This window comes from Emydura macquarii, unplaced genomic scaffold, assembly GCF_026122565.2.
Source record: "Emydura macquarii macquarii isolate MOO-44397 ecotype Brisbane River unplaced genomic scaffold, CSIRO-AGI_Emac_v2 contig_2734, whole genome shotgun sequence".
NCBI classification, from domain to species: domain Eukaryota; kingdom Metazoa; phylum Chordata; order Testudines; family Chelidae; genus Emydura; species Emydura macquarii.
This window is the reverse complement of record NW_027132871.1, coordinates 507,015-523,153: the sequence shown is the minus strand read 5'-3', so window position 1 is coordinate 523,153 and position 16,139 is coordinate 507,015. Positions and strand designations below refer to the sequence as shown.

At 43.0% G+C, this 16,139-nt stretch overlaps 1 protein-coding gene across 3 annotated transcripts in view; it reads left to right on the top strand.

The window, feature by feature from the left end:
* Positions 1-2,523: 2,523 nt before the first annotated feature.
* The window catches only part of RAI2 (retinoic acid induced 2), a 60,399-nt gene continuing 46,783 nt past the window's right edge, over positions 2,524-16,139 (top strand). For all 3 annotated transcript variants that reach the window (XM_067566085.1, XM_067566086.1, XM_067566084.1), the window contains exon 1: positions 2,524-2,807. The gene's annotated coding sequence lies outside the window, so the exon portion shown is untranslated. The remainder of the gene's footprint in view (positions 2,808-16,139) is intronic.

Sequence of the window (16,139 nt, the reverse complement as noted above, 5' to 3'; positions counted from 1 at the left end):
TGTGAGTGCTGACAATCCTGAAACAATAGCTTCCCCCACTCATCTCAATGGAGGGGGGGGAGGGGGAGGTGTTTCTGAATCCTAAATATTACAGTTTAAATAAGTATCTGTTCCATTGCTGATCATTTTACTGAGAGCATCCAGGTAATGTTCCCATCCCGTAGCCCTAAACTGCCTTCTCTGATGCCAAAAGTACCATCCTGTATTCATCTACAAGACCCTCCTGCTTCCATAATGCAGTTATGCTTTTCTAATACATAATTCTGCATAATACTAAAAATTAAAAGTTGTGGACAACACACAGTTAAATATAATATCACATTAAATCACAGAGGCTCCTTCACTGAGTGTATTATTTATATTCACATTTAATTAGCCAAAACCCACCATTTTTAAAATTTAAATGAAGCTACTATGCAACTCAGGTCTGCTCCATCCACTGTGCTGTTGTAGCCACACACCTTGTCACAGAATTTAGGTCAGCTTGCTGCAGTCTACACAGTGCCTTGACTTTGGTAGTCGGTGCATTTGAAAAAAGTTAAGAGAAGATGGGTAAAGCAAAGGAAAGATCACAAATGCAGAGGAGAAAGGAATTATATCTATTCAGACGGTCAAGGAAATTAGGCTATGCAATACTGGAAGGTTGTATGGTATCTAATATTTCTCTCCATATCAATATTTCTCTCCATATCAATCACTTACGCTTTATTTATAATGATCTTGATCTCTGCAAAATACACTTCTCTGTCATGAGAAGTGATCAAGGAACGGATTTGCTGATCTAGGTTTGATAAATCTACAGGTTTACTTGTTCGTGGGTTCTCAACCTGAGGATGGTGACCACACTGCCCGTCCTAGAATGCTAACCGGGAAAGGAGTCTCATCTACATCTAGGCAGTTGCAGTTTGGAAAAATTCAAGAATCCCAATACTAGGTAATAAGTTGATAAGCTTCTACTAGGTTTACGGTCAGGTAGGTTTGACCTAGATTCCAAAGGGGCAGTGAAGGAACATTTATAACAAAACTGCACAGATGACTAGAAGGTATGTTGTAGGGGATGCTCGTGCACTGTTTGGGAGATGGACCAGATGACCTAAAAAGTCATTTTTTCCCTCATTAATTCCAGTGATGCTATGATAAAGAGGGACTGTGTCCTTACTTCATAATCTGTTTGATTCAGGTCCAATCAAAGGTTTTTAAATGACATAATAAACTACAAGACCAAATCTCAAGTAGTTCGTTACTATCAACAGCAAACCAGATAGAAATAGTCATTTTTAATGTACATTTGAAGGCATATTATGTAGTAAGAGACATGAATGTAATACTCTGAACCTTCCAATAAGCTACTAGTGACACTAACAGAAATCTGAAGTATCTGAAAACCCTTTAAAAATTGGGTTACATGGTAACACCCAGGAGGGGGTGGGGAGAATTCTGGGCATGGGAATGAGAGTACAGGAGCTGCAGAGGCAAATAGGGGTGCAAAGTAAAAACCAGAACAGGGGACCAAGGTGGTTTTAAAAAAAAAAAAAAAAAAGTAGGAGAGGAGAGGTGCAATATAGAAGCCAGGGCGCACGATCAAATATGGGACAGAGGAAAAACAGAAGGAGCACAAAGTGGAAGGGCATAGGGCCAAAACGCTCCTGTTACAAGGGCAGACGTCCCACTCCCTCCGCCTTCTCTAGCTGTTTACGAGGCTGTCAGGATTTCATTGTAAACATTAAGGTTAAAAACCCCGTGACCCTATCCAAGGTACAGTCTGTTTATGTGGTTGCAGACCACGGGCCTCCTCTTACAACACGATCGGTGTGGTCAGACCCCAGCTGTAGCCACTGGGATGCACCGCGAAGAAGCCGGGGCCCAGCCATGTCCTATGCAGATCCAGTTGCAGAAGCGGGCCCTGCATCTGTACAGCGAGCTCTAGAGAGACGCAGCCATGGAGCTGCGACGCGAGGTGAGGAACAGAGCCAAGAGCGAACGCTGCTCACCGGGTCCGTCCATCTCCCCCAGCCTGGGACGCTGGCTGGCTTCTTTCACTCCCACCACCTCTTTGCCTCCCGCCCCCTCCACGCCTGGCTTTCCCCAGCATCCCAGTTGTAGCCTGGGTCCCCCACACCCGCATCCCCCCCCCCTTTTCCCTTCATGCCCCGTTCAATCCTCCTGCTCCCCGCCTTTCCACCTGCTCCCCTCCCCTTGCCGCACCCGGCAGGCACCGGGGACTCTCTTCTCCCCGCTCCCCCAGCTGCAAGCCAGGCGCAGCAGAACCCGCCCCGCGCGCCCCCGCAGCAGCGGGCGAAAGCCCCGGAGCGGCCGGCTGGTGCGGCCCAGCCAGCAGCCTCCCTGTCGCTCGGGCGCATCCTCCTCCGCCCCGACCCGGCATCGGGCATGCGCCGTGGGCTGCTGCAAGCGAGCAATTTTGGAAGGGGCGGGAGACGTCGTGACACTCCCCGGCATGGGCACCTGGGGGGCGGGGACACCTCCTCCGCCCACACTGCCCCCAGCCTCGCGTGGGGAGGGGGGCGAGAGACGCGGCTGCTGTTCCCCAGCGGCAGCGGCAAGGACAGGGAGGGCGGGCGGACAGCGCCGCGGCACGTACCGTGGCTCGTCCACGCCAGTCGGGCGGCGGCGGCAGCGGCAGCAGCAGCTGACACAGGCAGCGACGCAGGGTCCCCTCCTTCAGCCCCCCCCAGCCAGCTCCTGCTCCAGCCCAGCGGCGGCCGCCCGCGGCGTGAGTGACACCGCGCTCCATGGAGCCCAGCTAGGCTCGGGGCTCCTGCCCGCCGCCGCCGCCGGCAGAGCCAGAGGTGAGTCCGCGCGCGCCGCGCAGCAGCAGCAGCAGCTGGGCAGGGGAGCAGTCCCGCGCAGAGGGCTCCGGCTGCGCAGGGAAGGAGCCTGCCCGCGCGCAGGAGGAGGATGCGCGTGCTGAAGGGTGGCTCCCGGCCCCCTACAAGCCCCAGTGCGTACCCTGGAGCGAGTCCTCACGGTCATTATCGGGCAAGCGACATCAGTGGGGCTGACTCGGAGGAGGCAGGGTGCAGCCGGCCGGCTGACAGGTCGCTGGAGGCTGGCTGGGGCGGGGAGGGGGGAAGGAGAGGAGAGGAGAGGAGAGGAGGAGGCTGGCGGCTCGGAAAGCCAGCGGTGGGGCTGGACGGGCTGCCCCCCTCCACGGGCTTGGGCCGGCACCGAGACGAGAGGCTGCTTTGTAGGCTTTTGCCACAGAACAAGGAAAAAAGGGGAGGGAGGACGGGGCTTGGCTGTGCAAAAAAAAAAAAGGGGGGGGGGGAGATGGGAAGGCAACGTGATTTTTTTTTGGGGGGGAGGGAGGAGGTCAGGGGTGATTGGCACAGCCGAGCGGGGCGAAGGGAAAAAAGGCTTGGTGGTGCCGGAGGAAGGAGGCTGTTTGCTGTGCTGCTGTGCCTCCGGCTGAACAATGCTAAAACGGCCTTTTGGTAGGTGATCGGAGCCGGGATTGTTTGGGGGCATCCATATCCTCTTAGCGCAGTGGCTAGGAGGATGAATTGGGGGTGTAAGAGGCTGCTTAAAAAAGCGATGTCTGCTCCCCGTGGCTCCAGTGCTGGGCACTTGTATTTTCAAGGATTTTGCAAAATACCTCCCCTCTCACCCTTACTGCGTACACACTACAGCGGTCAGAATCGGCTCTGCAGTATTCACTTCGGGAGCCTTATAATAAATAGTCTCATGTTCTGGGAAATGGTCAAAACATGAAAAGGGAAGATAATGAAGTTCCCAGCTATAAAGCAAACACACAGCGAATGGTGGTATTATTTCTGTTGATACCTTAGCTACATTTCTAGCCACAGCTCTTTTCAATAATATTGGATAACACAATTAAATCCTGCATGTGATGTGGCTTTTCTGGCTGAAAGAGTTGATTTCATATACATTTATTGTAAACCATGACTATTGTGTCACATAGCACTGAATGAGATCTGAAATGGTTAGTGAAATGAAATCCCATCACAGTTGCTGTTTAGGGTTAGAAATGTTGCCAAACAGCTGCTGCTTTGTGTTTCAATTGTAGAGGTCCCAGGAGTGGATTTTGGACACAGTAAGAGAGAGATGGTGTGTAAACATTGAAGGAAGAAGATGAAGAGCATATACATGTATACAGAGTGCCTCTTCACAAAACTTTAAAAAATAATTATTGGGGATCTGGAGTGGGGATCTTTGCATGTGTGAGAGAGAAACATAATATATATAAGATGGTCCAATTTTTACAATAAACAAACATTTCCCAGTTAACAGTGGTTCAAGTGCTTGGATCGGTGAACTAAAGGATTTAAGGGCTGGAGAGAAATTAAAAAAAATATTGTATATTTAAAAGTTGGCAGTAATATGATTATGTAGCTATTTTTCATAGTAGTGAAACACTTGGAAGATTTATGGTTCAAAAGTTGCATCAATTGCTTTTTCATCATTCAGATTCATAGTGAAAGTTGCCAGGAAGATAAATTATCACCTGGGCTCTTTGTTATCTACAGTAGATAGAGTTAATTGTTTCTTCTGGACTAGGTAATTATGGGTTATGTGCCACTAGTGCCAGAATAGTGAGTTTTGGATGCACATCATCTTGGATTTTTAAGAATATGTAAATATCTTACTAAAGAAGTTTTACATGAATCAAATGATATTATGCAGAGTCTGAGTGTGCAGTGGTAGAGATAAATAGATAATATCTTTTCTTAAAAGAATGGTTTTGCTTGGTTTTGTTTTTTTTTTGCTGTTTACATTAGTTTTCTCTGGTGTTATTGTCAGTCTGAATAATTTTTTAAAAGAAAATCTTACTTGAAACACCAGAAGAATGCAGTGAGGTAAATTGTAATCTTTAATTCTAATGCTAATATATTGGTTTGAGAGGAAAGATCATTTGGTTGCTGAATAATTCCTCGATTCTTCTATATTAACACTTATTCATTTAAGTCACATTTTCTCTTTTTCATTGTCACCTCTTTAATGTAGCTTATTCTTTAAGGAAATGATTTTAAAATAAATTTGAAAATAACATATTTTTCCCTTTGGCAACACGCAAAAATATGTTTAATTACTAAAATAGCATAGAACGGACTGAGTATTCCCAGCATTACAATTCTATATAGGAAGTAAAATCAGAGTGCTTCCTTTTTCTTTTCATTTGATGTGAATTTGGGGAGTTCTTCTGCTCCTGGAAAGAGAGAGATCAGTGGCACTGAGTGCAGCTAGATACTATGGGCTGGATATATACCTAGGGATCGGGTCCAGTAAGATGCAAATTCTATGCAAATTTTCACACAGACGTCTATCAATGCAGTTCATTAGTTACTTCTAGCACTCATTATATTTTGTTCTTAGAGTCTCTGATCAATTTCATGATATTTTTTTATGGTAAGAGCAAAGCTCCATTTGAGGGGGCCTCACTGACAGAGCCAAACCCTGCCTCCTCCAATGTAATCTGCTATTTTATTTTAATTTATTTTTAAATCTCCTTCCTCTGAAGCATGAGGAATGGCCACAACTGGAGATGGGACACAGGACGGAGGGTGGGGGTGGGTTAGGGCCCTGAGGTGGCATTGAGCACTCTTTCTCACAGGTGCTTGGCTGTCTGGTTTTTGCCCCCATGCTCAGAGTCTAACTGATCACCATATGTGGGGTCAGGAAGGAACTTCTCCCCAGGTCACATTAGCAGTGACCTTGAGTTTTTTTTGTCTTCCTCTGCTGCACTGAATGCAGGTTGCTTGCCAGGATTATCTGGGTATATCTCACTTAGTCATTTCCCTGCCATTGAGGGGGCGTCAGGCACTGGTACACCTCGATCCTTCCTGTTCTCTGCCTGTGGCATCTAATAGTCTAGTCTCCTGTGGGGTGTAATACTTTGGTCTAATTTTGGATGTTGGATTTAGTGTGTGGGTGCTTGGTGGGGTTGGTGGTTTGTGATATACAAGCAGTCAGACTTGATGATCTAATGGTCCCTTCTGGCCTTCAACTCTATGACTCTAAACCCATTTTATCTTACAATATGTCTGAAGCCAACTTTGAACGTAAGGTAAATGCTAGTAAATTCCTCTAGAGTGACATTTAGCTTCCATGTGTATGTCATACAATTCTGAAACAGTTCCAGCAGAAATATCTGTCTGAGTCTCGCTGCATGAAGAACCTACAGAATTATAATTTTTCCTGGGGTGCTGATTGCCTTCTAATGAGAACCCAAACGATGAGCGGTATAAAATGCATGAACTGCATTAGAAGCAGAGTGTCTAGGATAGAGTCATTGCAGCTGGTTAGATGAAGGCATAGAATCTGTGATAAGAAGGTGGACAGGTTGCAGCTTCAGGAGGCTGGCATCTTCAGTGAACAGCCATTTTAAACTCATGCTTGATTAGAGCCCATAGTAATGTGGATTACAGTAGAAAAGGTGCATCCATATGTCATGAAGAAGGTTGGCCCTGTGACTGAGGCACTTGTCTGGGATGCAGGAGATCTGGGTTCAGTTTCTGGCTCTACTGCAAAGTCCCTGTGTGGCATGGGCAAGTTCCTTATTCAAAAATAGATAAAATAGACAAAGGGTGGGGGAATTGTGGCACAGAAAGATTATCGGATCTTCAGGGCAGGGACTGTCTTTTACTCTGTGTTTATAAAATGCCTAGCACAATAGACCTTGATCTTGTTTGGGTCTTCTAGGAGTAACTGTAATGCACATTATAAATAGTAATGTAACAAAAAGGTGGTCAGCAAAATGGTACCTCATGAGTTCCCCATGCTGTCATCTGCATAAGTCAACAGAGAATGGAGGTGGAAGCAAGCAACTCTTTTGGAATAACTACCGGCTTCTTATTTTAGCATAGAAAAGAGCCAGAGATAGGGAGGTTGTTACTGCCTTGCTGGTCGAAGTCTTACTGAAAGGGTAATATTTTCACCTGGGTACCAAACGAGAAGAAAAGCTGGCTTTGGACTTAAAAACCCAAGGCTAAAGTAGCAGTTTGCTTCCATAAAAATAAAGATGATTGTAATTAAGCTCAGACCCTGTTAAGCGACACATGGGTTTATTTATTTCAGATGTTTCTAAGTCCCGGAGATGAGGCATTCAATGTGGTCTATAGTTTAACCCCAATTACTTCTACATAAATCATGTGACTCTTACAGGCGCTAAACGTTTGTCACATAAGTGCTACCTATGAGAAAAAATTAAGACAACTTTAAAAAATGTCATTTTAGTAAAAATCTTTGACAAATGAAGAATAAACACTACTAGACATTAGCTTGCCGTAGCTGTTCATTGTGGAAAGCGTTGTACAGACAATGGAGCCACCTATGTGGCTCCAATGAGAGAATTAAAATGTGGTTTCTAGTGTCCTATATTCTTTTGGAGCGTGTTTTAAAAAAAAATTAAACTAAGAAAATCAAAATGCTGTGGCTGTACTAGCTCTTTGTGCCCACAAGTCTGCATGCTTAGAGAGCTGAAATGGTGGTTTTGTAGAGCAGTGAACGAGACAGAGAGAAGCAAAATGGGAGCTGGCAAATATTCTTGTTACGAAACTGTGATGGATAAATGATGTACAGGGATGTTTGCTTTTTTATTTTGAGCGGAAAGGCTGAGTTAACAATGTGTAGTGATAGCTATGAATTGTTTTGTTTTCGGATCAGACTGCGTTGGAGTCGCACCTCAGATGCTACATCTCCAGAATAAAAATGCAGTAAAATGCTTTGTAACATCTCTCAGAAAACCAGCTATAACTTTTGTAGACTGGCTTTAAAAATAAAACTTTTTTCTTTCTTTCAGTCCTTGTGGCATTCTGAAATTGTCCCAAAAGGGTCTAGCTCACAAAAAGGTGGAGATAACTTTGACCCAAGATCATAGGCACCTTCCTTCTAGGTGGTTATTAGCATTTCTTGCTTTTCCTTAGCAATTTCTGCATCTTAGATTTTCAAATTGGTCACCTTTTTCAGAACACCAAAAGATGCTATATGTCAGCTGTCTGAAGAAATCACACCATCAGCAGTGTAGTATTGATTAGTAATTTTGGGTTTCCCTCCCTCTTCTATATGTGTGTGAGTGCACATACCTCGCCACCTTACCCATCCACCCCATGCCTTCGTTTTCATATAGGCAATGGGTTTCGTGCATCGGGTCTGCTAAATTGGAGGGTAATTTTGTATTTCTAGTTGAATGATCTTATAGGACTGCATTATAAGATGATTAAGTGTGTGTGTTTAAATAATAGCTCATGGATGTGAACAGGGAAGGTGGAGGCATGCTTTAATGTTGCCTTGTATCTGACTGGATCTCTTGGGGAGCCTTGGCAACGGTGCCACAAACTGTCAGCACTCTCTGTCACATATTGTTCTCTGGTTTTGTGTTCTATGAATGTGAACTTCAGAGTCAGGCATACTACTTCAGGAACAATTCTTTCAACACAGACTGTAGTTATTAGTATAGTACAGTTTTTGAAAAATTCTTCTGTCACCTATCACCTGGGAGGCTGAATGTCTTCAAGAGCTAACCCAAATTTCGCAGGCATTTCCCACCCTGCCGCTTTCTTTCTCATTGCTCATTACAGTATTCATGGCATAAACTGCCATCAACTTTGTGAACCTGGTCTCATTGACACATCCACAATGAGCATCAGTTTCTTTAAATTAGTTGCTGAAGTGTCTTCATGAGGAATGGGCTAGAACTGCAACTACAGTTGGGAATGGTGAGCTAATACTGTTTCAGTTGAACAGGCAGGTTTTGATTTCCCCATGGTGCATGTTGAGTTCTATGGACAAGTTCCAGAATTGGTCACGCCCATAGCTTTTCATTCAAGTTCGGGTGGGAAACCAGCCTCTACTGGGACATGTGACTGTGGGGATGCCCATCAGTTCTTTAATTACTTGTTGGGTTCTTATGTTTTTAGCCTACTTTTAGGGTCTTTTGAAAATCTAAGTTTGAACCACTAAGGGAGAGGCGCTCAATTCCCTACTGTATTTCAATGGCAGTTGGGTGCCTAATTCAGTTAGGCACTTTTGAAAATCTGTCTCCAAATTCACTTATTCCAGGCTAATGGGAAGAGCAATCTTGATTCAAACATCAGAATTTACTTAGGCTTTCAATTTTTTTCTGCTTCTATTGTGACATGATAACAAAGAGATAAGAAGAACTCTGTGGCTAACATGAGGGCTGGGAGGACTGGCTTTTACGTGCTATGGTAGACAGTGCATTCTCCTTCATGGCAAATCTGGGTTATTTGCAGAAGTGCACTAGGCAAGTCCTACCTTTCTGTGAAAAATAATTCATTAATGGCAAGAGAATAATCAGTTAACTCTGAAAAGCCACTCTAACTGCATTGCACCAACTGTTCTTTTTCAGCCTCTGAATCCTTAATGACAGTCGTGTGTAATTTCTTGTTCTGTGCATTTCTAACTGCAGTATTCTTTTTTCTCTTGAGTTTTAAATAGAAGATGATAGTAGTGATTGCAGAGCATAGCTACTTATCACTAGTCAGGGAAGGACTCTTCCTCTATAGTTGAATGGACAAATTGCTAGTCAGATGGGGTAGATTCATAGAAGGACGTAGCTGTCTAATTGCCATTTTAGGCACCTAAATCCCAGAATCTGGTCTCACTTGTATTTACAAAATCCCTGCTCAGCTGCTGCTTCACTCTATAGGTGCCTAATTTCCTTCAAAGTTCCTAAGTTTTTTCAGTAAACGTTTTCTACATGCCTATGTTTCTGCCTCTGTGCATGCACATTGCTGCTCTGCACCAGGTGTCCAGATGTCTGAGCCCCAGAGCAGTTCACAAACCAGGTGAAGATAGATGTTCATCTGCCTAACTTGCCTGCAGGGCCTGATGCGTAGTCTCAGAGCTCACCTAACAGATTGGGTCCCTGTAAGTGATTTTACACAAAGTGGGAAGGTGACTTCTAGCCTGGTGGTAAGGGTGTTGTTCACCTGGGATGTGGGAGACCCTTGGTTCAAGTCATCTCTCTGCTGGAGAAGGAGAAGGGATTTGAATAGGGATCTGTTACTGCTCAAGTGAGTGCTCTAGCTACTGAGCTATGGGATATTCTGATTTGGATACATAATTTTAAAAAAGTCATTGGAGTAGGGTAGTGAATCCTGGGTCTCCCTCCTCTCTATTAAGTTCTACAACCACCAGGCTACAGAGTTGTTCTCATGCTTGTTTTCTCTCTGGCATCTTCCATGGTCTAACTTAGGTGCCAGCATGCTAGGTGGGGAGCCACCTATCTCTCCCTGTTCATTGTATAGGGAGCCTAGGCACCCAACTCAGGCTTTGTGAATTGCAGTGTGTTCCTGTGCCTTTTTTTTTTAGGTGCCTAAAAGTATCTAGGTACCTTTGTGAAGCTAGGCCGTGGTCCTTTAGCTCACGCAGCAGAGTCACATACTACTTGATCCACAGGTCTTAGGTTCGTTGCCTATGGACAGCCCTTCCAGGATTGTTGTAATACAGGCTACAGAGCTCCTGTGCAATGCGCTGTGCCTGTGATGCAATATGCCGTGTATGTGAAGCACTGCTTCAAAAGCAGGCAGCTGCACTCTGTGTTATCTTGTTACTGAAGCATCTAAATTGGTTAGTCAGTAGGCAGACGCGGGCCAAATCCGGACTGCCAGATGCTTTTGGAACAAATGCTGAAATCTTTTTATTGACTTTTTATCATCATTATTGTTGTTTGGGGTTTTTTTTTTTTTAATTATTTTCTCTGAAGTCAGGATCTTGACCAAGAAATTTGGACCTTGACAAAAAAATAATGACAACCTCTGATCTCAATGTTATTTAGTGTACAGCTCCATCAAAAGCACAATGCAGGAGTCTAATCTAAAGGTGAGAAAGGTGCAGATAACAATAACTGGGACTTAATGTGGCTCTTTATCCCTCTGTAATGGCTATGTTTGTATGGGTGACACCTGCTCTGGCTTCCAGTTAGTTTCCAGGTGGAATTGAAGATGTTGGTTTTGTAGTATAAAGCCTTAAATGGTTGGGACTTGGTGCTCCAGGGACTACCTTTCTTCGGGTGAGAGGCGTCTGCACTTCCAATTAGCTGAGGTGCTAAAGGTAGCGACCGCCTGCTTTAAAAGGAAGAGGGTATTTCCATTAGAACTCTTCAGTACTGCACTCACTGCTTCCTTTAGTGTGATTTGTTGCCCTTCAGGGCAAACAGTAAGGGGTTAATTTTTTCCCCTCGGGCTCTTGTTGAAAGGATAGGTTAAAACAATGGTTCTCAACCTTTCCAGATCTCTGTACCCCTTTCAGGGTGCTGATTTGTCTTGTGAACCCTGAGTTTCATCTCACTTAAAAACCACTTGTATAAACAAGTCATCGGCTGTATGAAATTTTAGTTTGTACTGACTTTGCTGGTACTTTTCATGTTGCCTGTTGTAAAACTAGGCAAATATCTAGGTGAGTTGATGTACCCCCTAGAAGACCTCTGTGTACCCCCAAAGGTACATGTACCCCTGGTTGAGAACCACTGGGTTAAAAGATATGAAGTGGTCAGATGTGGGTACTCTCTTCATATTGGGCGACGTGTTTTTAAGTCAGGGCTAGGTTAGGCCAGCGTGTTGTGTTATTTTTGGATTCCTATATTACTTATGTGCAGTGTGATTTGTGAAAACTCCAAGAGCCATCTGAGATAGGCACTTCAAAGGATTATAAATATATAGAGAATGATGGAGCAGAAGACATTTGTAGTAAGTTGCAGTAGTTATGCTGGCAGTATCTCTGCTTAAACATTTAACATGGATTCTTAAAAAACTAGAAGTCATTAATAAACAACAAAATTATAGTGTAGTTCCTGCTGTTAAATTTGACATGTGCATCTAAAAAAATTTTAAAATGGAAAACCAAGCGTTTTAGACTAACACAAAATGTTTATAATTGCTATTTAGTGAGGTTTGATGCTTTTAGAAATCTGTTTGTGTATTGATCATTTTAATAGATCAAAGGTAAGCTTTAAAATGGATACCAAACTGAGATGGGTAGGAAAGGTGATGTTTACTGCTTTTAGCTTGTGTTTGATTGGAGGGAAAATAAGACTGATTTCACAATGGGCCTGATCCAGCAAAACCTTATTCACATGAGCAAAGATTAGCAAGACAGGGTCCTACCTAACTCAATGCACTCCTGTTTTCACATCCAGACAGTTTAGCCCTTGAGTCTGCAAAGTCTTACTGATGTAAAAGACTGAGGTACGACAGCAGATAGATAAATACATCTAATATTGTTTCTTTTAAAGTGCTTTAAGCAGATGTGGCTAATCTTCATCCTAATTATTTTATCATTTTACCTGCCCTTTGTCTGTTTGAGATTCTAAGTTTTTTAGGGAAAAGACTGTACATTCCTTTGTTTGTACAGGTCCTGGCACATTGTGGGTGCTATTAAGAGCAAATAATACAATACAGTGTGAGTAAATCCTTTGACTTCACTGAGAATAGCTGCCGATTATGGTATGAGCAAGGCTTATAGCACCAGACTTGAAGAACATAATAATGTAATTTTTAAAATGTCAGTGTTTTATTTTTTGGAGAATTCAGCATAATCTCAGTGAAGACTGAATCTGTGGATTTTCTGTGCCCATGGTCTTCTGCTGCAGCCTGTTATTACAGATAGGACCTGACCCTGCCACTGTGTCATGTGCCCTGGGAGTTGATGATGCTCCACTCTTCAAAGGACTGGGCACTTGGCTATATGAACATCTTATTTCACAAGTTATTTGTTTTCATTCCTGTTGTTTGGTGAAACTTACAAATCAAAAATTAAAAAAATAATTAAAATCCCACCGAATAAACTCTTCCTTCCTGCACAAGGTGCTTCATCAATGGTACAGCATCCAATATGAGAATATGGGTCACCTCAAACAGAGAGTTCAGTGTTACAGACTAAGTGCCCAAACCTGCTGTACTGTGTTTTCCAGGTAAGGTCCTTGGGGCCAGAGGGAAATGGACAATGTGTGTCCCTTGGACTCCCTAACTTCCTCCTGAATCCCAAACACCCATGCCCCACACTCACACACATGAAACCTAATTGTGTGAAGTGCCCGCTTAAGGGGGAAAACTGTGCAGTGCAGGCAGCTGAATTTAGAGAAGGGGAAACCTTGCATAGAAGGGTAGATCAAGGGGGGAATGATCCAGCCCCCGCAGTGCTTTGGAGAATATGAGTCAGATTCTGCTGTTACATTTGATCAACTCTGTTAGTTACAGTCAAAGGGTCACCCAGGTATAAAGAGCAGATATGGTCCTTTCCTCCCTGCCCTCTTCCCCCACCCACCTCATTTATTTTACTACAGTAACGTTCCTCATGATGGAGCCACTTCCCTTCCAAGTGAGGGATCTAAATATTGGTTCCACTGAAGACAATGTGAGTTTGGAATGGAAAGCAATGGGCTCAAGATTTGCCAGCTATGGCTGAGTAGCTGATTATCAAAATAATTACAGTGTCTTGTACTGATTTTCATCCCTATCCAACTAATCTTTGCTGACTATGTGCCTGATCCAAAGTTCATTGAAAGCAATAGAAAGACACCCATTAAGTTCAATGGGTTCTGGGTCCACCCGTTTGCAAGACTTGACAATTGTCCTTAAAAAGCTAAAATAAGAAGTAACTTCTTAATAAGAGGGAGGTGCATTTCTCAAACCTAGGCCAGTAAGCAAAGGTCTAAATGATGAATGGGGGAAAGTCTACCACACTGACCATTTATCACACATCAATTAAGCCCCACATCCAGTTTATTCTTTATTGTTGCAGGAAAAAAGGGAGGCTGGACAGGCTTGGTGCTAGAGTGAAAAAGACTACCAATTATTTTTTCCCAAGCTGATAAATTGACAGCTTAAAAAGCCCACAAATAATTGTTCCAACTCTTGCTAGCAGATCTAAGGACATCTTTCTTGATGTTGGGCATTCAGCACCAGATGAAGAGGCAATCAGATTTTGAATCCAGTGCCGATGTATCGCTCAGTTCAGTGGCAGGCATCATTGCTGTTGGAGTACAGGAACTTGCAGGATTGACATTGTGTTAGTAGCACTGATGGTAACATAAATGGTTGTGAAACAAACATTTGCTTATCTACTCACTAGGTTAGGGCAATGTGCGCTACAGGAATGTGCTTTCTAGAATGAGCGAAAGTGTTGTGCATTAATTGGTCTGTATAGACCCTGCTGGTGTGCACTAAAGATGCCCTGGTGCGCTTTAACATTTGTCAACAGCACTATTATAAAGTGCACTTGGGAACATTAAGTATACATCAACAGGGTTTATATGGGTCAATTAATGCACAACACATTAATACTCTTCAGTATTACACCTCCATTGTGTGCCTTGCTGCATCATATAGACATATAGATTTTTTTTTTGTCATAAAGATGGAAGCCACCCTACCACAGGGTTAAGTAAAATGCATTTTGCTGAAGCTATATCACATAGAAGCAAGCCATTTCTGACTCTTTTTAATGACATTTATTTATAGCAGGTAGTGCGGAAGCTGCTGCTATTTCTCAGCATGCTGAAAGAATGTTCTCCAGATGATGCTTGCTGTTTATGCTTTTATTCAGTTCACTTGAACACAGCAGCACTCTGTACAAAACACAAAAAATTGGAAAATACAAATAATACTGTTTCTACAAAGTGTCACGTTATTAGCTGAGAAAGCTTAGTCTGAATGATGAGAGATAGGCCTCAGGCCATCCTAGATGATTGGACGTTTCTCAAATACTGAGTCAGATTCACCAAATGGATAGCAGGCATCTGCCTCGGTTTTAAAAAGTATCTTACTTCCCTCTCCCAAAAGGTTTTTTAAGTAGGACTATTATTATCCCCATATTCATTGCCACCTACTTCCTTTTCTCTCTCTCTAGGTTGGATTTGTTTGAATTTTATGAAGGTGTTTGTAATTACGATATTTTAGCTGTATTTTACGTTGATATAGAGCTCCTCAGTGGGAAATGTGCTTGGAGCCGGGTGCTTTATAAATGATTTTGTTTTTTCCATTGTAATTCTCTTGGCTTTGAATTTCAGTGAAAAAAAAACATTAGTGCTTCCTGCTGGTGCCGTTGAGGCCAATAAAGCTCCTGTTGACCTTTAAGGGAGCAGGATCAGGCCCTGATTCTTGTTCATTAAAATTACTAAACCATAAAGTAATATCTAAGTTATAAGCATGATCTTGCAGCCCTTCATTATTCTCTTTGACTTCAGCGGGACTGCTCACCTGAGTAAGGGTAACGGGACCAGGCCCTTTTCTCTTTATAGAAATCCAGCAATTTCCTAAGGATTATTCTGCAATCCTTTAATAGTTTCAGTGGAACTCCTTTCAGAGTCAGGTATTACTCAATGTGAGTAAGGGTGGCAGGATCTGGTCCAAATATGAATATTAAAATTCACTGGATAAATATTTAAATCCACTACTTTTTAAAAAAAATATTGAAATTTGTAAATTATTACTGTAGTGATTATTTCATATAGTTACTTCTGAAATGTAAACACAAATCAGGATTATATTATTTGCTGCAATTAGAAAAATTTAAAATATATAATTCTGATGCCTTTGGTGAACTGGACTCGGTATGACTACATGGAAGACACAATGTCAGGTTCTGAAGAATTTGGAAGAGTCAAAGGGGCTGATATGAATCTCAGCTCAAGAAAGTTGGTCCACTTCCCTGTTGTGCTTTGGATCAGGCCCCAGTTGACATTCAGTTGCGCTTCACAGACAAAACGTATTGGAGTCAATGGGAGGCTCTCCAGTTACTTCAGTAGGCATTGGATCAGGCCCCTGGAGAAGAGTTCTGTGGTTGCAAGGTCAGATGGCTAAACACTGAGGGGCAGATCTTCATTCGGTGTAGATTGTCAGATTGAAGTCAATGGAGATATATCATAATTTACACAAGCTGAGGATCCACCTCTGAAGGCAGAAGTCAGGATTAAAAGATGGAAGGGAGGGAAGTATGCAAGGTGGATGAAAACCTGTCATGAAACTAGATGAAAAATACCCAGAGATTCAATGCCTCCTATTCATTTTTCTGTCAAAAATGTTGGTTATGTTTAACACAGGGTATTTTGAGGAGGGTTTAAAGTAGAGCTGCTTTGAATTTTTCAAACCAAAGAGTTGAATTTTAAAAAAGGTCTTTTTTGAAAATGAAAACTTTTTGGT